At 39.9% G+C, this 22,425-nt stretch overlaps 1 protein-coding gene across 1 annotated transcript in view; it reads right to left on the bottom strand.

Annotated features, from left to right (window-relative positions):
- FGF3 (fibroblast growth factor 3) overlaps positions 1-22,425 on the bottom strand; it is a 127,347-nt gene that overhangs the window by 67,374 nt on the left and 37,548 nt on the right. The gene's annotated exons all lie outside the window — the stretch shown is intronic.

A 22,425-nucleotide genomic window follows, 5' to 3' on the forward strand; every position in this document is an offset into this window, starting at 1 on the left:
TTGATCTTCATGTGTGCCCTGCAGAAGCTTCTGGACTCTAGCAGAGACGAGCAGACATCAGTCATGCTAATATACAGCTGTCAGAGGAAGCCACGTGACCTATAACAGGCAGCACCCTTCTTTGATTGCTGAAATTTGGCTAGGAAGCTGAAAATTATCATCCTGTCTTCTGCAGGCTTCAAGCCTGTGAAAGGGATAGGGGAATTAAACTTACTGGAATCTCTGAGCGTTTTTATTGACTGTGTGGTTGTCAAAGGGGACTGACCGAAAGATCAGAGATGACCTGATTGACCGGATGTAGGTTGTTGTTTTAGTTTTAGCTTCTGTGAATCTTATGTGCTTTTGGAGTCACCAGAGATAAGAGGAGGAAAACGCACAGGAGGGAAATGACCTACCTTGTTGGACATAACAATCATTCTGGCAGGAAGTTTTGTTGATGTGAAGTTAGAAACCTTTAACCCCGTTCAGCAAGGTTTTGGCCCATGAAATTTAATGGAAATTCTGTGTCACTAACCAAAGAGGTAGGAAGCCTCAGTGACAACTGCTGCAAATGAAGCTATATGTTCCTCTTCCTTTATTTCCAACTGACAAATCCAGCTTCCCAGGTACCCTGTAATCAATCAGTGAGAGATTGTTCAGGGAAAGTCTCTGACCCAGAGGCCTGTGAGTACAGCCACAGTATTAGAAATCCACAATAGTTCTGCAGGCCAAGGATGAACTGAGCTATGGGATTCAGCTCCAGTATAGGCCTGGGGATGACTAGTTCAGGCCTTCATATTATTATTAGTGGCCTGCAATGCATGTAAACCTTGGCAAATAATTTCACCTCTGAAAGTATCCATTCCTCAAGCTGTGAAATTGAAGTGCTTCCCTGCTTCGTAGAGTTCCGTGTTGAATTTTATTTAGGTAAGCATCTATGTTGTCCAGAATTTATATAAAAATAGATATGAACAGACATATCAGGTTTTTTTAACTAGCTCCATATTCTGTGTGGTTTAAGCTTCCTTCATCAGCTAGCTGTGGGCGGGCAGCTCCAGACATTAGAGCAGACACAAGGCTTTTTAAATTCCATTGCATTTTGCAGAGAAAATTTCTTTACTATGCCTAAACTATCATGGTCATACAGCAATAAAATATCCTTTGCTCTAGATTTGATCCTTGAAGGTATCGCTGGCTCTTGGAGTGTTGGGTTTGTTTTAGCAAATTCTCTTTATGTTTTTCTGTCAACTTCTATTTTTTCTGTCAACCTCCAGTTCCCCATCTCTCCATCTCTGTGGCTTTGAAGCTTATCCCTGATAAAAGACAGCACTTATGTCAAAATACACTAATGTCATTTTGACACACAAGTGCACAGCCTGGAAGCCATTTCGCTTGGCAGAATTATCTCCTTTGGCAGCCTCACCACAGCTGAGTTGAGCTGCTGGGCACTCATGTGTATTTGTCCCACTCTTTTTGTCAGAGGTAAACCCTTGGGACTTTCATCAGCTCACATGAAATAAACACCAATGCAAATAACTCTGAAAAAACATGCTAGTCTGAGACTGTTTTCTGGGAAACAGTTTCTTGTTAGTTTTGGGGGTTTAATTCAGGGCACCAGGGTAATCCAGGGAAATGAGTAACAATATCAGAAACAGCATTTGCTCCTTTCCTTCCTTTTCTTCTGCTAAAGCAACATGTTTTTAAGTGAATGAAGGTGATAAACAGTTTGGAATTACTATGGATCATCTCCTTGGTGTTTCTGAATAACTCTGTTGTGCTCCTGACTGCAGCTCATCTCTTTACTAATTACTCTAGATAGGAGACTTGTATTAATACCAGTTTTTTTCCTTCGAGAGAAGAATGACCTTGTGACTTTGGTGCTGGACTTTGGGTCTAGATCCTCCCTTTCAGATCTGACAGGAGGAGCCAAAAATTCGCATACTGTCAGCTACATAAACTATAGGTCACAGACCCTGCAGATCAATTTAAGTTTTCAGATTTTTTCAAAATAAATTGATTAGCATTTTTGCCAAGAGCCCTTGCATGTTTCTTCTTCTTACACAGCTTTTAGGAAATATAGCTGCCAAGAAATAGCTCAGCATTTGTATGCACCTACAAAGCGACAGCATCTCCACCTGGGCTGTTTTTCAAAGGAAGAATGTGCTTACACCCTATACTCAGGCCATTTTGATCTTTGTCTTTTGTACCTATATGTCACAGAGATTTCCTGAGTGCTAAGTGGAAAGTGACACACTGTATGTGTTTTTGAAAAACTTCCCATATTTGCCTATGATTTTGTTTTAATCCCCGACAAAATGGAAATAATGCTTGCTTTCTTCTACCACTCTCCGTGTTGTCTGTTTAGGCAGTAGCTCTTCGGGACATGATGCCCCTCGGTCAAACAGGGTGTTCCTTACCTGGCACTGCCCTCGAGTCCCAAGGGCAGGCTGGCTAGTTATTTTGAACAGATCTTTCTCACATAGTGCTAAAACTTGGATTTCTCATTATCTGATGCCTGACTTGAGATACTGAGTTCTGTGGAAAAACAAAGCACTCACAGACATAACTAAAGATAACCAGCATTTCACTTTAAAATGTATGTGCTATGTGATACTTACACTCCAAAAAATCAGATCTTAAGGGTCTCAAACTGAGTACCTACAGTCAGTGAATATTATTGATATTGACCTCTCTGTCTCAGCTGTAAGCTGTAAAAAGACAGTATAACACCACTTTGTCACCTCATAAATATGTTGTGAATATACACATATTCATGTTTGTGTTGCACTTAGCTATTGTAGTGATAAGCGCCATAAAAATGTGTGAGGAATTTGCATCAGACTTTGAAGAGCGATACAGTTAAATAAGGCCCCAGTGAACACCGCTGGGAAAACATACTACTACAGAATTAGTTTTAAAGTGGATAATTGTTTTGCATATTGAATGAATTAAATGTAGGGGAAATTGCGTTGTGTAACAAAATAAAAAAGGAGGAAGAATACTTTTGTTTCAGTCTTTCAGATCTCAAATAAGAGTCAGAAACTTGTAGAGTTCCCAGGTACTCCAAAAGCAAATATTTACTGCAAATGCTAGAGGCAGTGTGTTTTAACCTACTTAATAGCACAGTAATGAATCGTTCATAAAAAGTTATTGCTTTCCTTTAGGATTAGAACTAGGATTAAAGTTTAATTCCTTTTTTTGAATTCAATATGAATTGCAGACTCAATATGAAGCACCTTGTTGCGTCTGCATGAAGGTATGAGGAATGCATAAAAGGACAAAGCAACTAGAAGCAAATCCTGACTTTGTTAAAGTAGAGGAGTTGCTGTTAACTTCCCTAGAGTTAGAATTCATTCCCCAGCGCCTGTTACGAATACAGAATATGCATTATGTGCCAAGGTTGCATGTTTTAATATTCACGCTAAACAAAGACAACCAAGACATCAGGTCTTCTTTACAAGAAGGCAGCGTGGCTGAGAAAACCATGAAAACGAAACCAAGGCTTAAAATTATCACTGAATAGCTTGCTATTGAAAGATAAAAGTACTTTCATAATTAGGCCAAAATTAGTAATAACTAGTAATGTGACAAAGTGTATTAACAGATGTAAAGTGTAGATGTATTAACTCAGAGCCATTAAGAGAACAAATCTCTCACTGCTGCACACAATTGTGATGAAATTTTTCATAGAAAGACTCTGTTCTGTTTGGATTTAGATCAGTACTTTGTTCAGCGATTCTTGATATTTCATGCCTCATTACAAATATCTCTAGAAGGAAGAAGGAAGAAGGAAGATCCTTGTCTCTCTGAGAGCTGAAAGCAAGTGACTGAAATAAGAAATTAGTTGAAATATCTCAATACACCATTGTTATTACGGCAATTTATTTTAAAACGTGACTTTGAGAACCACAAAGGCCTCATCATGTTCTCAAACTGTGCCCCATGCCTGGCTTTCTGCCCTGCCTTCATCTGCATCAAATAATGTGTGATGTTTTACTAGAAAATCCTTAGACCACTGAATCAACAGATCTACAAAACAGAAACAAAATCTTTCCCACATATTCTGAGTTTTTGCACACTGGAAATCAATTAAGAAGTCTTTTTCTAGTTTTAACCGCTAACACAAATTTGGAAAATAGGACTGGGTGGTAGATACGTATTTATACCTACCACTGGCAAATTAAACAGAAACAGAGGCCATAACTTTATGGGCACATTGGCAAATAACAAAGTCTACAAGGTTTTCCTCCTCTTGAACACTTTATAATGCAACCCAATCAATTATGTGTGCCAATATCCTTCAGAAATCTACCGTGAAGGTGATTGTTCCGAATATTGGAGCACTGGGGCTACTGCAATGCTTCCCCAGATTAGTGAGTTTTGACTCATGAAGTTAGATATCTTCCAGTAATTCAGAAAATAGTGTCAGTGCAGGGAAGGACCGTAAAACTGGAAGTGCTGTGAGTTTAACTTAGTCTTGAGCCTAGGTAAGATTACAGCCAATGACACTAGATGAACACAGGAAGATCATATTAGAGATTTTGCTGAGGTAACCATATGATGTTTTTGATACTTAAAAGACACCAACATTAAACTTCTAATGAGAAAATCCTCTTTCTTGGATGAGTACTCATCTCACAGGTTCGAATACTCAACATTGGAATGTTTTAAAACAAGGGAGAGAGAATGAGGGGTTTTACATCTTCTTCAGGTTATCATCTCCAGTAAAACTGGTTGCAAAGAAGAGAAACAGGGAAAGCAGTGTTAACCAGAATTCTGGGGTTGGGGGAAAATTTCTTACGAATATTTAGACTGCTTATTTTTTCCAAAGGGTCAAAGAGAAAAAATATTTTCAATTATTCCCAACAAAGACAAAATCCACTGCTTGCTTTGCAAAAATGAACTCAGGACGCACATTGATATTGAATCTTTGTTATATGTGAAGCAGGCTGTGAAAACAAAATCCCCCTGTTGGTATTTCCCTCCACCCCTTGCTTAAAATAAAGAGCATAAACTTGAGCAGTCAGTCTGGAGAGAAACAGGGGGGTGAGGAGAGCTACCTGCTTTCCCTTTCCCTGCAAATAATCGTTTTAGTTCAGACTCAGCAGGCTGAAAGACAGGAAACAACTAAGAGGAAGGTGTTTCTGTCAATATGAAGGCCAACATAAGAAGTGAGAGGATATACCCATATGCTTCAGCAGTAGCACAAGTCTCACGACTGAGAGGCATCTTGCAGGGGAACTTGCATAAAACGCGCAAAGCTCATTAAACCGGAGCTCAGGGAGGTCTGTTTCTTACGTCACACTGGTTGTTACAACAGCTGGCTAAATTCAACTGCAATTGTAGCGGACAGCAGCAGTTGGGGGCCTTGCTTGTTGTCTGGCCACGAGGGACCGCTACTATAACCTGTCATCACTCATTTAATGAGCTTGAAACAAGAGCCAAGACTCCTTGGCCATACTTCGCTATCTTTAGAAGGGGTGGCATGAACCCACAACTGCTGTGTGTGGCAGGCCCAGTTGGAGCTGAGCTCTGGGTACCAGTGACAGAGTGTCGGGATCAATTCGCACGCTTAATCCTAGGCTCAAGCGGGCAGGCTCTGTTGATTCCCAGTGTACAAACACACATGTGCTTCTTCTAGTTTAAACTTTAAAAGTACTTGTATGTCTCTGAAGCTCTGGTATTCAAACCAGAGTAAAACATCCAGCATCTTCATTTTGGAAGCCTGTCCTTTGTGTGGCCAGTTTTCTTCTTTTACTTATTAATTGCTCACTTTTATGGTGGGATAAAACCCGAGACTAAACAAGGCATGTTTATAAATGCCCTGGGTTGACCTCAGTTATGCATGGATCAACCAAGAATAAACATGATACAGTATCAACAACTGCATAATGATATAAGAATAAAAAGTCCTGAACAATAAAAAAACATTAAACAGCATCCATATCTTTATCTCCAGTCGTAGGCTCCTAACGTATCAGCTAGATTTTTGTTGCTAGGTTTTTTCATCACACAATGATTGCAGGTTGGCAGTTTTGGTCAATGCCTGACTTGCTGTTTGTTTCTGTGCCAGGGTGCCTGGGTGATAAGCCAGGCTTCAGGGTTATCTGAGGATTTCATAAACAGACTCCAGAATATGACTAGGGTGTTAGCTTGCCACAGAAACAGGGAACCAAAGGATTTTAAGGACTTTTTTGAGGAGGAAGGGGACAATAATTTTAAGTCAGAGGAATCGTGACATCCTTAAAGTTTCTGCAGTCAGAGGTTTTCTTAATTGATAAGCAACTCATCTGGTGAACAATTTGGGCTCTGTACATTCCTGGTTTTTGGATTTGACAAAACAAGGAAAAAATCCTTGAAAACCTTTTAATGTCCCTATGATTTCAGCAGCAAGGGTTCTGCCTGCTCTTCAGCGGCTCATGTGCAGAGCTGGTTTCCATGCCGACTAATGAGCCCTCTTCATTAATCGTGGACAGCTGGCTGCAAACTCCAATTAGGGCCCCATCCTTGCAACCCTGTGTGCACGTGTATGACTTGAAACACACGAATGTGCTACTCACACGCTTATGGTTAGCTGTGAGTGTACACGCTTGGAGGATTAGTCTCCCTTCTGGATGTAGCAACACGTTCAGGTGCTGTGCAGGCTCCGATGAGAACCGTCTCTGCCACGAAGGCCGTCTGGGCCAGGGCTCAGTGTGATTTGACCTCAGGCTTGCAGAGATGGGCAGGGTGGAGGCAGGGAAAGCGCTTTCCTTGGCAGAAGACAATGCTGTTGGCTTCCCAAATTCTGTGTTCACGTACCCATTTCAAACAAGCCAAGGGATATGGCAGTAAAAACAGCAGGGGGAAAATAACTGTGTATTATTCATATCTAAGCATATTTAGCTTCAGGCTCTCACTGAACCTCAGCATGAGTTATTACCCGCTGAATCAAGCCTTAGGCTAGTTTAATTATAGGAACATCTTATTAAAAGGGAAGGAAATGAGAAAGAAAATTAAGACAATATTCCTGGAGTACCATCTGTGTGAGTATCTGGAGCTCATTACAGGTTTCAGATCTTACCATTAGCTGTCCCGAATGCATCACACCCAAAGTATCTAGGAATAATCTTTAGCTCAGAAGATGTTCATTCAGATATATTCTCCAGAACTAGGATGCAAGATCTGCAAGGGTTGATTCGGTATCTTTAAAGTAAAACTGAGTTGCATTTGAAATTGATTTGTGCATAAATTTCAGGATTAGAAAAAATGTGCTTGGCTACATGGAGGTCTTCATGATGAGTTTTAAAACAGAGATCCTGCAGACACATCCTAGATCATCATCAGCTGAAGGCGATTTAACAAAGGCAACTGCTTAGCAAGAGCTTTACTAGTATATCTCACCTCACACTCTTGTGCAGTGTGGCATTCGCTGTGAGCTTCTGTCTTCTAATCCAAAGGTGTAGGGGGCTTGGCATGGGGGAAATCTCCTCCTGTAAATATCTGATAATAGTAAACGAAAGATGGCTCAAGCACCAAACTCAGACCATGGTTCGTGGTGCCAGAAAACCCCAACTTTAAGTATATTCCTGACAAGGGGATAGATTTGGCCCAGTGTTATGAAACTAGCTCCAAAATTTGGATTTAGATTCTTGCTTCTTCTAGAAAGTTCATAGGTATTTGAGTCCCTAATTTCATTTCAGACCTACCTCATTCTCTTTTTGGAAGTAACATGACCACGGTGGCGTGGTAGCAGAGAATGGGAACACTGCTGCAATACCTAATGTTTCCTTTGCTTTGTTTAACAAGTAGGGATAAGATCTCCAAAAATTTAACCCACGGATTAAACTACTGAATTTTTAAGCAAACGATTTTTCAGTTTTTTCAGTGACTACAAGAAAGCTAATGGATACCCAGCTCTTTTGAAAAACAAGCCATTAAGTAAATGCTTAACATTCTTTTATTTTGAGTATATTGGCATTTTCATATAAAATTGGGGAAAACTCGGGCAGGAGAAGACAGCTAAGAACGCAGTCTCGCAATCCTTATATAGCTGAGTATTATTTATTTATGATGCTGGAATCGTCTTGCAGTGTATGTATATTAAAGTCCATGACTACATGGCACTAAATGGCCATCCTTGGAGCAGCCCTCAGCCGGTGGGCCCCAGTTCCCCCCCACAGTGCCTCGCAGGCGGCCGTGGGAGGGCTGTAGCCCCCTGCTACGCTTCCTCTGCTCCTGAGGCCGGCTGTTCACGTTCCCAAAATGAAAAGTAGGGCTGTTCCAGCCCCAGGGCGACCTCAGCTCTGCCCGCCGTGCTCAATAATCATCCTTGTCCATGCTGCTTAGATGACAATCCTGACTCTTGTATACTTTTTTTTTTTCTAATTTCCAACCATTCCCTTTTCTCCACAGCAGCATTTGTTTGGGGTTTTTTTTCCTTATCATTTATTTACTTGATAGGTTATAACAACACCTGCAGAGTGAAATCCTGCTTTTCCTGAGCACATCATGCCTTTCCTTTCACTGAGCTGTCACTCCTTAGCTCTGAATCACCAACAAACTCTCTGATTTCCCAATGGCATTTTGTAGCTTATGTACATCTTAATGGGAAGCCCAGTGCCCTGTGGCTTCCTGTCCCTCACCAAATGCCAGGCAATGGAGGACAATACCATCAGGTAAAGGGAAATTGGGGTACTACTTTTGTGCTTAACTTCTGTATGCCAAGTCTCTGTATGTTTGCTTATTCAAGCTTTCTGTAGCCCAAAGTCTCATTGCCTCGGGAAGCTGCTGTTTCCTACATGGGTTAGATGGAGGAAGCTTCATCTGGCTGGCATCCGAAAACAAGGTCACCTACAAGAGTGAAGGCATCCTCCTGACCCCACAGGTACCTTGTACGTCATCTCCCGTGTGGTGCTGGAAGGCTCCTGTCAGCCTCCTCTGCTGAAGCTGCAGGGGGGGCTTTGATAGCATTTAAGCCATGTAGAAGAAAACAGTAAGAAGGATTGGTAACTCAGGCACATGTTCACATGTGTGAGGAGGATCAGGAGAGAGACGCCTTTCTTTCCTCCTGCCAGGCGAGGCACAGGGGAGGAAGGAGCACTCGGTGTGCAGCACAGTAGTGCTCTTGCAACACGGTTCCTTTGCACACATAGGCACACACAGCTGCAACCACAGCACCCAAACTTCTCTGCATACGAGCACAGAAAAGAGGGCGTAGAGTCCAGAGTAAGTTCTCCAGGATTTATCTAATGAATTCTCCATTCTTGTCCTTCACTTGGACCAAAGAAATACACTGAATCATCCCAGCTTCTGACTTAGCCATCAGTGCTTTTAGTGATGAAGAAGTAGAGATGTCAATATAAAACATTGCAGACAGCAGAACGAGTTGACTTGAGGCTGGTCATACGCAGATGGGGTTCAGCTAGAAATGACTGCAGAACGCTGAGAGGGAGATATAGTCGGAAAGAGGGTGTATAGCAAAGAAATCACCTCGAAAGGAAAATGTTCACGAAGGCCTACGTTCACACTAGAAACCTACATTTCACTGGACTATGTCGAGGCTGCCATCTGGTGACAGCAGGAAGAATCTGGGTACCAGGAACAATGCCATTGCTAACGACTGAATTCATAGTGCCAAGGTTTTCCGCAGACAGTAATTTTTGTGTAGACAGTAATGATTGTACTATATCCATCTTCTGTGCACAGAAAAAACCCCAAGTTATGGAGAAGCATTTTGAGAGTCTTACTCAAGATTAAACAGAACAGGTATTGCAGCAGCTGGAAAGATTGTCACCACAACAACTGATTTTTAACAAGTTTTCAAATAATTAGAAAGTGAATCTATTCCTTTATCATCTCTTTTTCCTATACTTTTATAAATATCTCTCAGTGAAAGATAATTTTTGTCTCATAAAAATGCCATGATTTCAAAACTGACTTAATCTTTAGCTAGAACTGAAATCAGAAAGTTTTCTCATCTGAAATGTAGAAACCCTTTATTTAAACATTTTCATCTGTTGTTTCAAACCAACACTTCAATATAAATTTTAATTTCCTAAATTGAGAAAATAAAAAAGTAAAAAATGACACAAAAAATGGTCTTTCACTTTAAAATATTAATTTGGAATAAAAATATTTGTTTCTTGTTAGAAAATTAGCATTTGCCAACTGGTCATATTTTATGTAGAAAACAAAGGCAATGACAATGATTTTTTGAAAAAAAATTTCTGACCAAGAAACTTACGTTTATTACAATTAATAGAGCTTGTTGCAGTCAGAGGAAACTGATTTCCCTGTTGGATGTTTACATCTTTTTTTTTTTTTTTTAGTAATACAGGTGCAACTCAAGATTTTTTTGCATCCACTGATGATTAATAAGAAATTGGGGTGGGACAGGTGCAAAAAATACACTGGGATTTTCAGGGGACTAAAGCAGGAAGGGGTCAGAGAATTTAAACATGAACTGCAATATGAATGATTTTATGTTTGTGTCATCTTTGGCCTAGATTTTAAATCCTGCATGCATCTGCGTACAAAGACACTAATATATGCACTCAATTAGTGTTATGGATTAGCAAGCTAATTTTCTATGAGTATACAAAGGACATTTTGCAGGTACACGTGACATGATTTTGCATCCATGTTAGAAATAATGAAATGTTTCTGTAGTTCGCTATATTGTCTACTACAACATCTACATGTGTCAATTCGCATTCTAATTGTAGGGGGGTGTAAAATGGCTCTTCTGTGCAGAGAACAGAAAATCAATGGGATACAATCACGGATTGCCAATATGTGCCTTACTGGTAATCATGACTATTACAGTGCGCAGTAGGGCCCCAGGAAACAGCTGGCCAAGGTTTGACCAACTACAAAATATTTGTGTTTGGGGCTTAGAATCAATTCAGAATAATGTGCCCCGCAAAACCATGCTCTGATACTTGCAATTGAATGTGCATGAAAACAATCCTATTTCTCATTATTTGAAAGATTTTGCAGTTTCTTGGTAAGGTTTGGGTTTGCCCTAGAATGAAACCAGACCCCGAAGAATTATTTTTAAGGGAGAAACAAACAAAGAAACCCAGAACAACATCAGCCCAGCATCCAGTGCACTTGCTTCTCCAAATCAGGCCAAGTGGAGAACTGAAACTGAATGCTACAAATACAAACCTACCACCGGTATTCTGATCAGATAGGCTTCTGTCTTTTTAATCAGAAATTTCATCCTCATCCTGAGAAATTTCTCCTAGAGAAAGTTTCTGCTGAAATTAAAGTTTCTGGTTCACTTAAACATATTTTCCAAAAACTTAACTTGCAAGGGGTTTTTTGTTTTGTTGCATTGCTTTCTTCAGAATTATTAATTCCTCTGAACAGCATCATTCATAACCTGACTGCCCTTTAGGTAGAAGTATTTTATAAACATGATTGTGACTATGGTCGTAATACTATAGAGACTAGAAAGAGAAACCTGTCAACTATGAGGGCAAGGGCAATAAAAACACAGACTAAAACGGTGGCCCATTCATCATGGCATTCAGCCTATGCCTCTTCCTGGTAAGCAGGAGGAAAGCAGTCCAAGAAGGGGGAAAACAATGAAATAATGCTGTTCAGTGTAGGAGGCAGGGGGGTCAAAGAACGGGTGGCCCAACCAGAATCCATTTTTTTGTAAGCCTCCCTCATTTCAAGGGAGAGATTAGAAGGAAGAGAATGAAGTAGCTTTGTAAGTGTTTAAAGGACAGCATGGGAGGAAACAGGACAAACTAAATTTTGAAAAAATAACAAGTTTGCAGTGGGAGGCTGATATCGTGGGTTGATTAAAAGTCAGAGGTGATTAGAGCTGATGCTTTGGAACAGTTTCAGCCAAATGCTGAATTTCCATCGAAGTATGTTTTCTTAACTGGAGTCAAACATTTCATATCAGAATAAAAAAAAATCTAGTGAAATTTCCCAGGGAAAGTTTGGTCAGAAAGTGTGAAAAAGATGGAGAGAGAATGCATAGACATACTCTACTTCATTCCGGTTCAGAAGAAAATTATTTTTTTAGTCTCCAAATGTCCATGATGTTGCCTTTGCCTACTTGTATTTCAAAAGTGAACAGGGATCAGCAAGGTGGGATTCTGGAAGGGTTTCAAGGTGAAGACAGCAAGTCTTTTTTGTTTGATATAGCAGAGACATTAAATTGTTCAAAGAGAGGAGGGCCATGGTCAAAACAATAGGACGGAGACAGCTTTGTAGCAATGCTCAGGGTGGCGATGGGAAGGGGAAGATGTCAGGGCAAAAGAGAAAACTGTTGAGGCAATTGCAGAGTAAAAGTTATGCATATTAAAATATACCCAGCAGAACTCTCTGTAGATTTAAAATATGCATCACCAACTAGTACAGCAAAATGTATCGTAAAACATACACGAAATCCTCCCTTAATACAGTATATATTACTGTATTAAGTACAGCTGCTAAAATTCTTGTTTTTCAAGGGAAAAAAGAACAATAGGAATAAACATAACAGATTAAGAAGAATAAAGTATTTTGACTATTCTTGCATTTTTCTCTCATCACACTGTATTTATTTTGATGAGCTGTCAGGGTTCATCAAAATATTCTTGAAGCCCATATTCAGGCTAGATGTCCGCTTGTGCAGGTGGGAGTTGTGAAGACAAAGTACTGCGATTCTGTACTATTCTGCTGTGCTTTGAGTGGCAGAGAGAACTGAGTTTTGCCCAGCTATGTGTGATCTTCCACTTCAGAAATAATGAGAAGTTGCCCCCAGTCCTCTGGAGGCAGAGGGTTGGCTTCCTTATCAGATTACTTTAGGCCCAGATTCTCCAAATATTTCTGCCTCTATCTCATCCAGATTGCTCTGAAGAAAAATGCCTGCTCATGACAAGTTGGCAAGGCAAAATAAGGAACATAAAGTTGTTTGGATACTAGAGCACTGTTGCTCCCCATATTTGACTTATGAGCTCTCTTCTTCTGAAATTATCAGTGCCTTAGGCTGCTCCAGGAAATACTAAAGGAGAATTTTGCTCTTAGTAAAGACAAATTATGTGATTGGAAATACCAACATTTCCCAGTGAGCACTCTGAGAAAAATGACTGGAATACTGTTTCAATATTATGAAACTACCAAAATATGCTCCTTTTATTTAGCTTATTTCACATTCTGACTATTTAAGGATCTCAGTATTAAACTGAAGGGTCCCAGTTGGTTAGTCCCGTTTTCTTGAACAAGATTACCTTCATATCTACAGCTGAATAAATGCTTACATATCTTCCAGGATGCTTAAGGCAGTCAGAGGCTGCAACAGGTAAATCCTTTATATATCAGATATTTCCATGACATTAATGAAGGTGGGTAAGGTAATACTCAACAGTGGAACATGAAAAAAAGTAAAGGGCTAGAGTGTAAAATTGATATATAAAGCTATACCATATTGAATCTTTTTTTCATCAAGAGTTAGCAGTTTTATAAGGCTTAAAGCTATGATACAATGAATTACTCTTCTGCATTTACATCTAATGTGAACTTTTTGAAGTGCTTATACCTGCAGTCTACTCTTGAGATATCATCTGAAATTTTACAATTTCTGTTTGTTAAGCTGTTTTGTGCCATTTTTTTTGGAAGAGGATTTTGCCTTCGTGTATCTAAAACAGAAACCTGGAGTGTGAATCAAGGACCTGGGGCAGGAAAACTGTGTAGCTTGAGACAAACATTTTATTTTAAGTCTTTGCATTTCCCACTTGACTTGCTGGCAAGGTTTCCCTCTTCCATGGCCTCTAACAACAACAGCTTACTCCATTAGTTAAATGTAGATATCCAGAATTTGGTTTCTGTAGAAATCCATTTCACTTGTTTACTCCATCCATTCATTGTGCTCTTTCAAGAGCTAGAGCCAGGAGATAAGGCAACTCAGTTAAAAGTTAGGTTTTCTTCTCAGTTAGCCATCAATCTGCTGACAAAAAAAAAAAGTCTTATTCCAGGGTGGACTCCCTTCTTGCAGTAGTCTCTGAGCACTGAATTTGGGGCTGCTTTCTATAGGTAGAGTCATCATTTAGGATGGAGTTCTTCCTAGCAGCAAGACTACCAGTATTAAATTTTGGTGAATATTTGTTTTTACCGAGTTATTTTAAATCTGCCTGAAACACCATTAGTGTAGGGATAGTCTTGTCCACATGTGCTACATAAATGAAAAAAAAAAAAAAAAGACACCTCATACTCCAGCTTTCCACTGGAGTATAAGATGAAACAAAAGAGAAAATGCCCATGAGCAGACTGGGGAATGTATCTGTTAAATAACAATGACGAAGTTATGTAAAAAGCCTAATCGCAGTTCAAATTTTGTCTTAAATGTTTTATGGCCTAGGATGGTCCTGGAGGAGGGGATATCTGTGGAAATCTCCTCCAAAGAGTAAGGAACAGTTGTGTAAAAATGGAAATTAATGGGACAATTTCATTTATGAAGTCAAGGACATCTCTGTAAAACACGGCTCCACAGGTAGTCTGAGAAAAGTTGGTATGCTCAGTCAGCAGCTCTGGTGTCACTTCAAAGACAGAGATTTTGAGCGAGACTGAATGAGGAAGAAGAGTAAGGATATCAAGGGAGTGACATGAGCAAGTCCAGGCATATGACTTTGCCAAGGATTTTGGAACAGATAAAGGGTGACAGAATAGCATCTGCCAAGAGCAGAGCTGGCCAAAATAGGTTTAATTATTACTGAGTTTTTGTTGAAGTGAGTATCTAAATCAAAAGATAAACAGAAATATAGAAAGAAAAATCTGATGATGTTTTCACAGTATTTTCAGCTGGTACTTTTATTAATCTTCCCATTGACAGTGTTATAAAACTACTAATAAAGTTTGCCTTTATGGGTAACCTGTCCTTCAACACTGAAAAGGGCTGACAATTATTTTGACCATTGTTTTGACAGCTAGTATTTTATTACTTAAGAAAAAAAAAGAGTAAAGTCCACTTCAAATCTGAAAATTACAGAAAATGACCGTGAGATTTCAAAATATACATGGATGATTCATCCCAGTTCAGAAAGGTGTCAAAGCAAAGAACCTGCTCTGGGAAGTTCAGCTGCCAAGGATCTAGCTTGCCCTCTGGGCATAACTTTTTGGACTGGTTAGACTAGGAATTTAAGGTGAATAGGTTCCAGGTATAACTCTCTCAAAGGCTTTTGGTTTCTGAGCTGCATCAGTACAGGGCTTTTAGACACCATGAAAAGGTCTAAGTCAAAAATAATGCTCAGAGTGTTGTCCTCAGCAACAGAAGTTACATTGCTCTTGTTCCTAAGATTGAGAAAAGAAAGTAGGGAAGATACTGTGGATGACCCCATGCTTTGGAATGGGATTCCCCAGAGAATAAAGCTGGTTGAAAAACAGCAGATACATTACTTATGTAGTCACGAGCATTTTTCAGGCCTGATGACTTGGATGCTTGTCTAATAACTACACATATTTAGATACATAAATATAGAGTGGGGAAAGATGGGTCAAGAGCTGATCTTTGTGAGATTCCCCTTGATTCTTGCATCAGGAAGGAGGAAACAATTAAGAAGGAAGGAGACTAGCCAGGAGAGGGCAGAATCATAAAAGCTAAGGGAGGAGAAGATGGGAGGGTGAAGATGATGGTCAACAGTGCAAACCACAGGAAAATGGGGAAGGGATTTAGATTTCCAGCTTCGTGCAGGATGAGCTTTGCAAAGTGCTCTAGGGAACAAGGCAGCATCTAGGACAGATGAGCAGGGAGGAAGTCCCAGTCGCAACTGGAGCTTGCTCATCCACTCAGCTGACACATGATGCAGATTAATGGGACTTTGTCGACCTACTTTCTTAATCTTGGTAAATGTAAGACTTCAGCATAGTGGCTCTTTTTGAAACAGGATGCAATTTAAGGCAAGAATGTTCCCTCAAAAGTAAATAAACATGAAACGGATAGGATGTTATGTTCTATTAGCACTAATCACAGCCTTTTCTGATTGTTGAATTTTCTGAACACCAGATTCCTGGCAGAGCTACTCCCGCTCTCTCCCTCTTTTTATTTTTTAGCTCAATAAGACTGAAAATCTATGATATTTATTGTACATTATTCAGGGAGAAATACACTTCTTCAAGCCTTGTATATCTTCAGTATCTTGAAGGTAATTTGAATTTGCATGATACCTATTACACAAGCCTTGCTGTTCTCTTTTCTTAGTTGACTGATTTTATTTTATCATAAATACACACTATTGAAATGGTGCCCATTTAGTCAGTATGACTTTAGCCTGATGTACTGTTATCTTTAATTTATCAAAAGTCCCACCTGACATAAAAACCGCAGGTACAAGTAGCCGTTGCCTTTCTTCAAAATGATCATTGAATTTATTTCCAGTCCCTGAGATTTTATATTTGAAAACAGGCAGAGTGTATATGAAAAGGCATATAGGATTTATGCGTTTGAGACCACAAATGCCAGTGGAAAACAAATTCCCTTCGCCTGCTTGGTCAAAGAATGAGACTGCCTCTATTTATGCAGGCAACATTTCCTCAGCTGCTGCTGTTGTGCCCTGCTCCCTCACATTATGGCAGTTGAAGGGAGATCTCCCCTCCCTGTTTAATCGTTTAGGTAAGTATTTGCAGTTATAAGTACATTTTGGTCCTCCCTTGATACCACTAAAGAGTGTTTTCAATGACTGAATTAAGTATGAACTAGGCAGGTCAAAGCCTTGTGGAAATCTGTCTTTGTGATGTGAGTACCATAAGAAACAGAGCACTAGAATCTTTTCTGGTTTAGCTGTATGGAAATCGTTATTTATGCATAGCCTAACATCTCATGCAGTAATTATGAAAGTCTTTTCTCCTATGCTCACGTAACTCAGCAAATGACACAATAGTTTGAAAATATGGCTAATATTTAAATAAGATGGATTAACATACAGCATAATGGAACTGGACTGAAATTCTATGAAGACAACGAATCTACTCATTTGTTTTATGTAGATAGACCCAAAACTCAGCATGCTGTTACAAGTTCATTTTAATAGCCAGTAGATGGAGCTTGACACCTCTTGGCAAGATTTACTCACTTTAGTATAGCATGTGAATTCTTATTTGAAACAGAAAAGTAATTTTTACTCCTTTTCCTTTTGGCTTAATTTGTTGTTGTGGATAAGATTTGCAAAGAAAAAATGATGTCAAAATGTTACTTGTTGAAAGGCAGATTCAGATACTATGACTGTGTAGAAAGACAGTGGGAAAGCTTATTAATGCTACTTTAAAAGTATCTTGCCTCTGAATTATTCTGGACTGTATATTTTGGCATAACTTTTTACAGAGAGTCAACAAAAGTCTTATGCCTATCTGAAACTGAGGGCAACAGGACTTAGTGTGGGGCTAAAGAAGGCATGCTCTGAAAAGCTTTGGTGCTTAAGGATAGAGTTAAGCAAGGTTTTACATGCTTTACTGAATCTTAGCCTTGGTTCACTTAATTTCTCACTGACAAACAGTAAATGCCATGTGAACGTTTCTATCTTGTGAACAAAGAAAATGCAGTTCTTAGACCCTAGGTTTCAAATAAATCCTGATCAGAAGGGTTGTCTGTCGGAGGATTGTCTGTCTCATTTTCCTGCCCTCAGGGAGACTTTTCAAAATTTGTATCTGCAAGCTAATAATACACTCACTCCCCTTCCAGAATGAGTAAGATATGATGTAGGCTCTCCCACCTTGGTGTTACAAGTGTGGCAAACTGCTAATTTTCAGTATTACAGGTATTTTTTCCCCATTGGATTGATGCTTCTTGCTATTCTCTAGGTACATAATACTCTTCTTCACAAAGGAGTAACTGAGAAGAGTTTGGTCCTCTGGACAGCAAGAGACCAATTCCAACTGATGTGGCTAGGCAGTTACAGCATTTGGGATGTCTCTTGCTTTTAAAGGGTCTGCTACAACCTTCCCATCCAGGTGGCTTCCCCCCCTGAGGAGTTTGCAAGCAGCCTCGGGGGAAGCATCCGTCCTCCTCACATAGGCCGTGGCTAACTAACTAGTAAGTTCTTTGATATGGAGATAAGCAGCTTGTGCTAAATAAATCTTTAGCAAATGGATCTGTAAGGTATGCTGCAGGAAAAAAGTGGCTAGAGAAAAATGATCAAACACCTGAGGAAAAACTCACAACACTAAACAATTAGAAATTGAAGATTATTAAGTAGCCTCCTCTCAGGACCTGATTTTGAACATTCTCAGATGAAAACAACAATACCATAGGTTATCTCTTTTTCAGTTATCAAACCGCAGATATTCATCTTGAGTAACATGGACAGGGGACTAATGCCAGACCTAGAAATCCTCAATAAAACATGCATAAGAAATTATGAGAACTGAAGGTTACTGTGGGAAGCTGTATTTCATCTTCAAATACAGCAAATGCCATTGCAATTACAGTAATAGCAACAGAAACAGAGCTGAACCAGAAAGATGACAGATGATCGGCAGTAGGAGGGGGTGTCCACATTCAGGATGAGTCACAGTGAGTTTGCAGATAAAATGCAGTAAAATAGTTCGGCCAGGACAGTGTGAACAGACACTAGGAGAGATAAAGTCAAGTGATTCTTTGAAGGTGGTCTGATCTTTAAATATGCTGCAGATTAGAGAGGTTGTGAGAGGACTGAGGCCTTGCTGAGTAGGGGCTGGATTGTTATTCCCAACCTTTTCTCAGCATGAGGAAATGAAGGAGTCATGTTCCTACAGATAACGCAGCAGTGCTGCCCTGGCCCTTCTGCCAAGGCTCTGCAGTCTTGCCCAGTGCCAATCATCTACAGAGACAGCACAGTGTTACACAGGAACAATTCTGACCTCAAACGATCTGACTGCAGGAGGACATAGTTTGTTGAACTGAAAAGATTTTTTAAAATTCTTTCAAGTAAACTTCTGTGAATAAGGAGAAAACAAGATGAAGAAATCCCAGCTACCATGAAAGCTCATTCTGGTGATCTTGCATAGGGTACTCAGCAAGTGGCACCAGTGGGTGTCCTTGATACAGTTCTCTGCTTCATTTGTAAGCAACTCCACTCTTCCTCATGCCTTGTCCTTCTCATTTGGAAAATTCATTTTGGATTAAGCTATCTCCTTTACCACTTTCCAAACCCTTCAGAGTTATTTCCTGCCTTGGTAAGCACACAAGAAGCAATGTTAGTGGTACAGGCAAATATTCAGAAGTACACCTTTTTTTAATAAACCAATAAGAAATGAATGTGACTAATTGCTCATTCAGGTAGCTTCAGTGACATTGGGTCATGGCCTTGCTCAGAAAACACATTATCCCATTGTCGGTTTTGCTATCTTTTTACGTTTAACCATTCTATTTTCTGTTGCTCACCTACTCTGTGCTGTTACATATCCTTTAATCTGGTGATGGCAGATTATATGTTCTCTGGCAACGGACGGGTCTGTTACTTCTTTTCTGAAGCAGTTAGGATGTCTTCAGGCTCTGGGGCAAAAGTAAATGCTGACTACTTCTTTTGATACAGAGGAATGTTACAACATAGTCCATTACCAGTTGATTAGAGGAGCAGAAATAAACCTTGAGCATGAAGCTGTAGTTCCCTGCTCAAATGACACTAAACCTATTTATAGATACAGAGTAGGCAGAAAGTAGATGAGGAACCAAAACATGAAGGAAATAATTTTCTCCGTCACTACCAGGCAATGACAGAATTATCTTACTAGTATTTAGCTTCTGATATTAGAGAGCAGAAAGTGTGTGAAGGGCTCTGGGACAGTTGCATCGGACTCCCTGTGCTCCCGAGTAGGAGCGCCACATTGCTTGGTGGCAAGGGAAAGCAACTGTGGAAAGGCTGAATGGTCTGAGGTGGACAAACAACTGAACAGAATGTGCAGTGTCTGCGTTTCCAGGGAAGTGACTGAAATTAATGACATCCTTCATGATATTTTTAGACATTCTCTAACCCTTTACTCCTGAGGACCGAATGATGAGTATAGTAGAAATGATCGTGATGGGAGAGCGCCAACAATCAAAGCTGGCAGACGCTAAAATTGGAAGCATTGAAATGTTGATGGATGGTGTGAGATTTTAAAGGATTTAGAATTTTTGGATAAATCTATTGAAAGTCTGACACACTGAAGTGATAGCAAATGATTTTATTTACTGGCTCCATCCAAATGACACAATTGCATAAAATATTATCCTTGAAGCAGACAAGAGGTCCACTTCTACTATAGTCACAGACTTGCAGAATATAAATGATACAAAAATTAATGGATTTATACCAAAGATTGATTTGAACAGAGAATATTTTGCACAAAAAATTACATTTAGGCCTCAGACTGACTGGGATTTGTAGTAAATTGCCATCAGCTGCTTTATCGGGAGAGGTCAGGAGACATATAAAAGGTTGTGGTACCACACAACTCTGAGCCAGTTTTCTGGGAACATTAAATAATGATTAAACAGCAGGAAAATCTGACATTTGAATACAGACATGTTTAAGGTCACATGACATAAACTTCTATTTTCCTTGAAGTAAAGTGTATCTGCGTTATTACATATTGCCATAGCCTTGGTAGACGCTGCCAGGACATCCCACAGGCTGTAAATGCTGCGTATAACTACAAGATCTTTAATAATGAAGATAAAACTGGCTGGTTGTACTCTAGCTCTGCAGGCTACGTGCTGCTTCACACCCTGAGTGTTGGTCATTGAAAAGGGGAGGAAGAATTCAACCATTCCCCGTTGTCTTACTCTCTGACCAGCAACAAGTTGTCCAGCTTAAACAAAGGTCTTTCTTTGGAGACTCTCACTCCAGGACTGCAACACTGCGCAGTCCTGCATTGATTTGGTGAACTCTTCACTTCAGCCAGGCTAAGGTTAGTGAAGAAGAGAAAATTTCCAGCTATTTCCAAGCTGACGGCTGCGGACGGTGACTGCCCCCCCTGCTGCTGGTAAACATACACCTCCTTTCTACAATGCCGTTTTTCTGGGCTTTTGTTAAGGAGAGAGTTTTGCATGTTGGCTAAGACAATTTAGCAGGCTGAATGGGTGTTCCTAGATGATGAAAGTTTTACAATAAGATCTTCAGTGAGACTACTCAAGAAGTTGGCTTCTTTTGCTCTGAAATTATATAAAACTCACTGTTTGAAAGGTATAATGTGAGATAGGTAATTTAAAAACTATTGCCTTTGATTTCAGTGGCATTATTCAGGGTGTATGTAGACTTACGTGGCAACAATATGCACCCTGGCCGTAGCATCAATTTCACACAACTAAATAGGAGTCAGCCTTTCTCAGGAATCCTTCTTTGCTACAAATCATCAAAAACCTTCGGAAACATGAGCCGGGGTCTACTGGGGGAAAAGGAGACAAGTGAAGAGAGAAGGGGGAAGGGATCAGATTATTTATTTGAAGAAGACTAATTCATTGAAAGAAAGAGGTTTAGTACTAGAAGTATTGAAAATGTGTTAAGGACAGTCATAAAACTGAACAGGAAACTAAAGTGAGAACGGCACAAGCAGAATGAAGACGGAAAATTAAGGCCAGACTGGGAATTCAAACTCTGACAATTCACCAAGGTAGTAAACACAGGAGTAATTTGCAAAGCAAGGTCATTAAAGAAAAAAGAGTTTGACGACTTGTGGGGAAGACAGAGGTTTTTTAATTGAGAGAGTGGATTTAAGGATTTAGTGGCACAGCAGGAACATGGAGAAGAGACAAATGTAAAAGGCTTGTTGGACTCAGCACGCTTTTCCTGTTCAGCAATGCGTGCGCCTGTTTAACTCCTGTCTCTGATTTGTTGTTCTAAACATAAACAAAGACAAGTAAAGGCCAGAGGAGGACAGTTCACTCAGGTAGGAAAACCGCAGCCAAATGAGCTCTCAGTGTAAATCCACTGAAATTTAGAGAAAAGAACAAGTTACGTCAGAGAGGAATTTGAATTGATTTGTCACTTTGCTGGATTTAGATAGCACTCTCTCCAGACTAAGGGAGAAGCATATAAAAAATGTCAATAGTTAAAACCTGTCACAGTCTGGTGAGTTTCTTTCCAAGACCGAGGGACAGGGAAGGAGGTCTTTTTTCCCCTTCCTTTGGCAGTTCCTAAAAATGTTTACATAGCTTTTATTGCGTGATTCAAATGGGTTATGGACAGAGTGAGAGATACTCAGGGAGATAATTACATTCTTCATAAACTCATTATTTGAATGTTAGGGGGAGGTGGAAGGCAGATAACAGCAATGGCCATGTCCCATAGCAGATAGGAAAGGAAAAAGGCAGCGAATATGTAGTGGAATTTGCCAGAATAAACCCTGTAAGCCCGTTGTATGGGAACATGCTGGGTAGCTATTTAGCACCAAGAACAAAGCATCGAATACTGTCCCAGCACCTGTCTGTGCTGCAAGGGAAGGCAAAGAGTCCAAGAAGTGTAAATCCCGAGAGGCAGCCAAGAGTGGCATGAAAAGTGGAGGGGGAGCTGCTGA

Source organism: Pygoscelis adeliae, unplaced genomic scaffold, assembly GCF_000699105.1.
Source record: "Pygoscelis adeliae isolate BGI_AS28 unplaced genomic scaffold, ASM69910v1 Scaffold171, whole genome shotgun sequence".
NCBI classification, from domain to species: Eukaryota; Metazoa; Chordata; class Aves; order Sphenisciformes; family Spheniscidae; genus Pygoscelis; species Pygoscelis adeliae.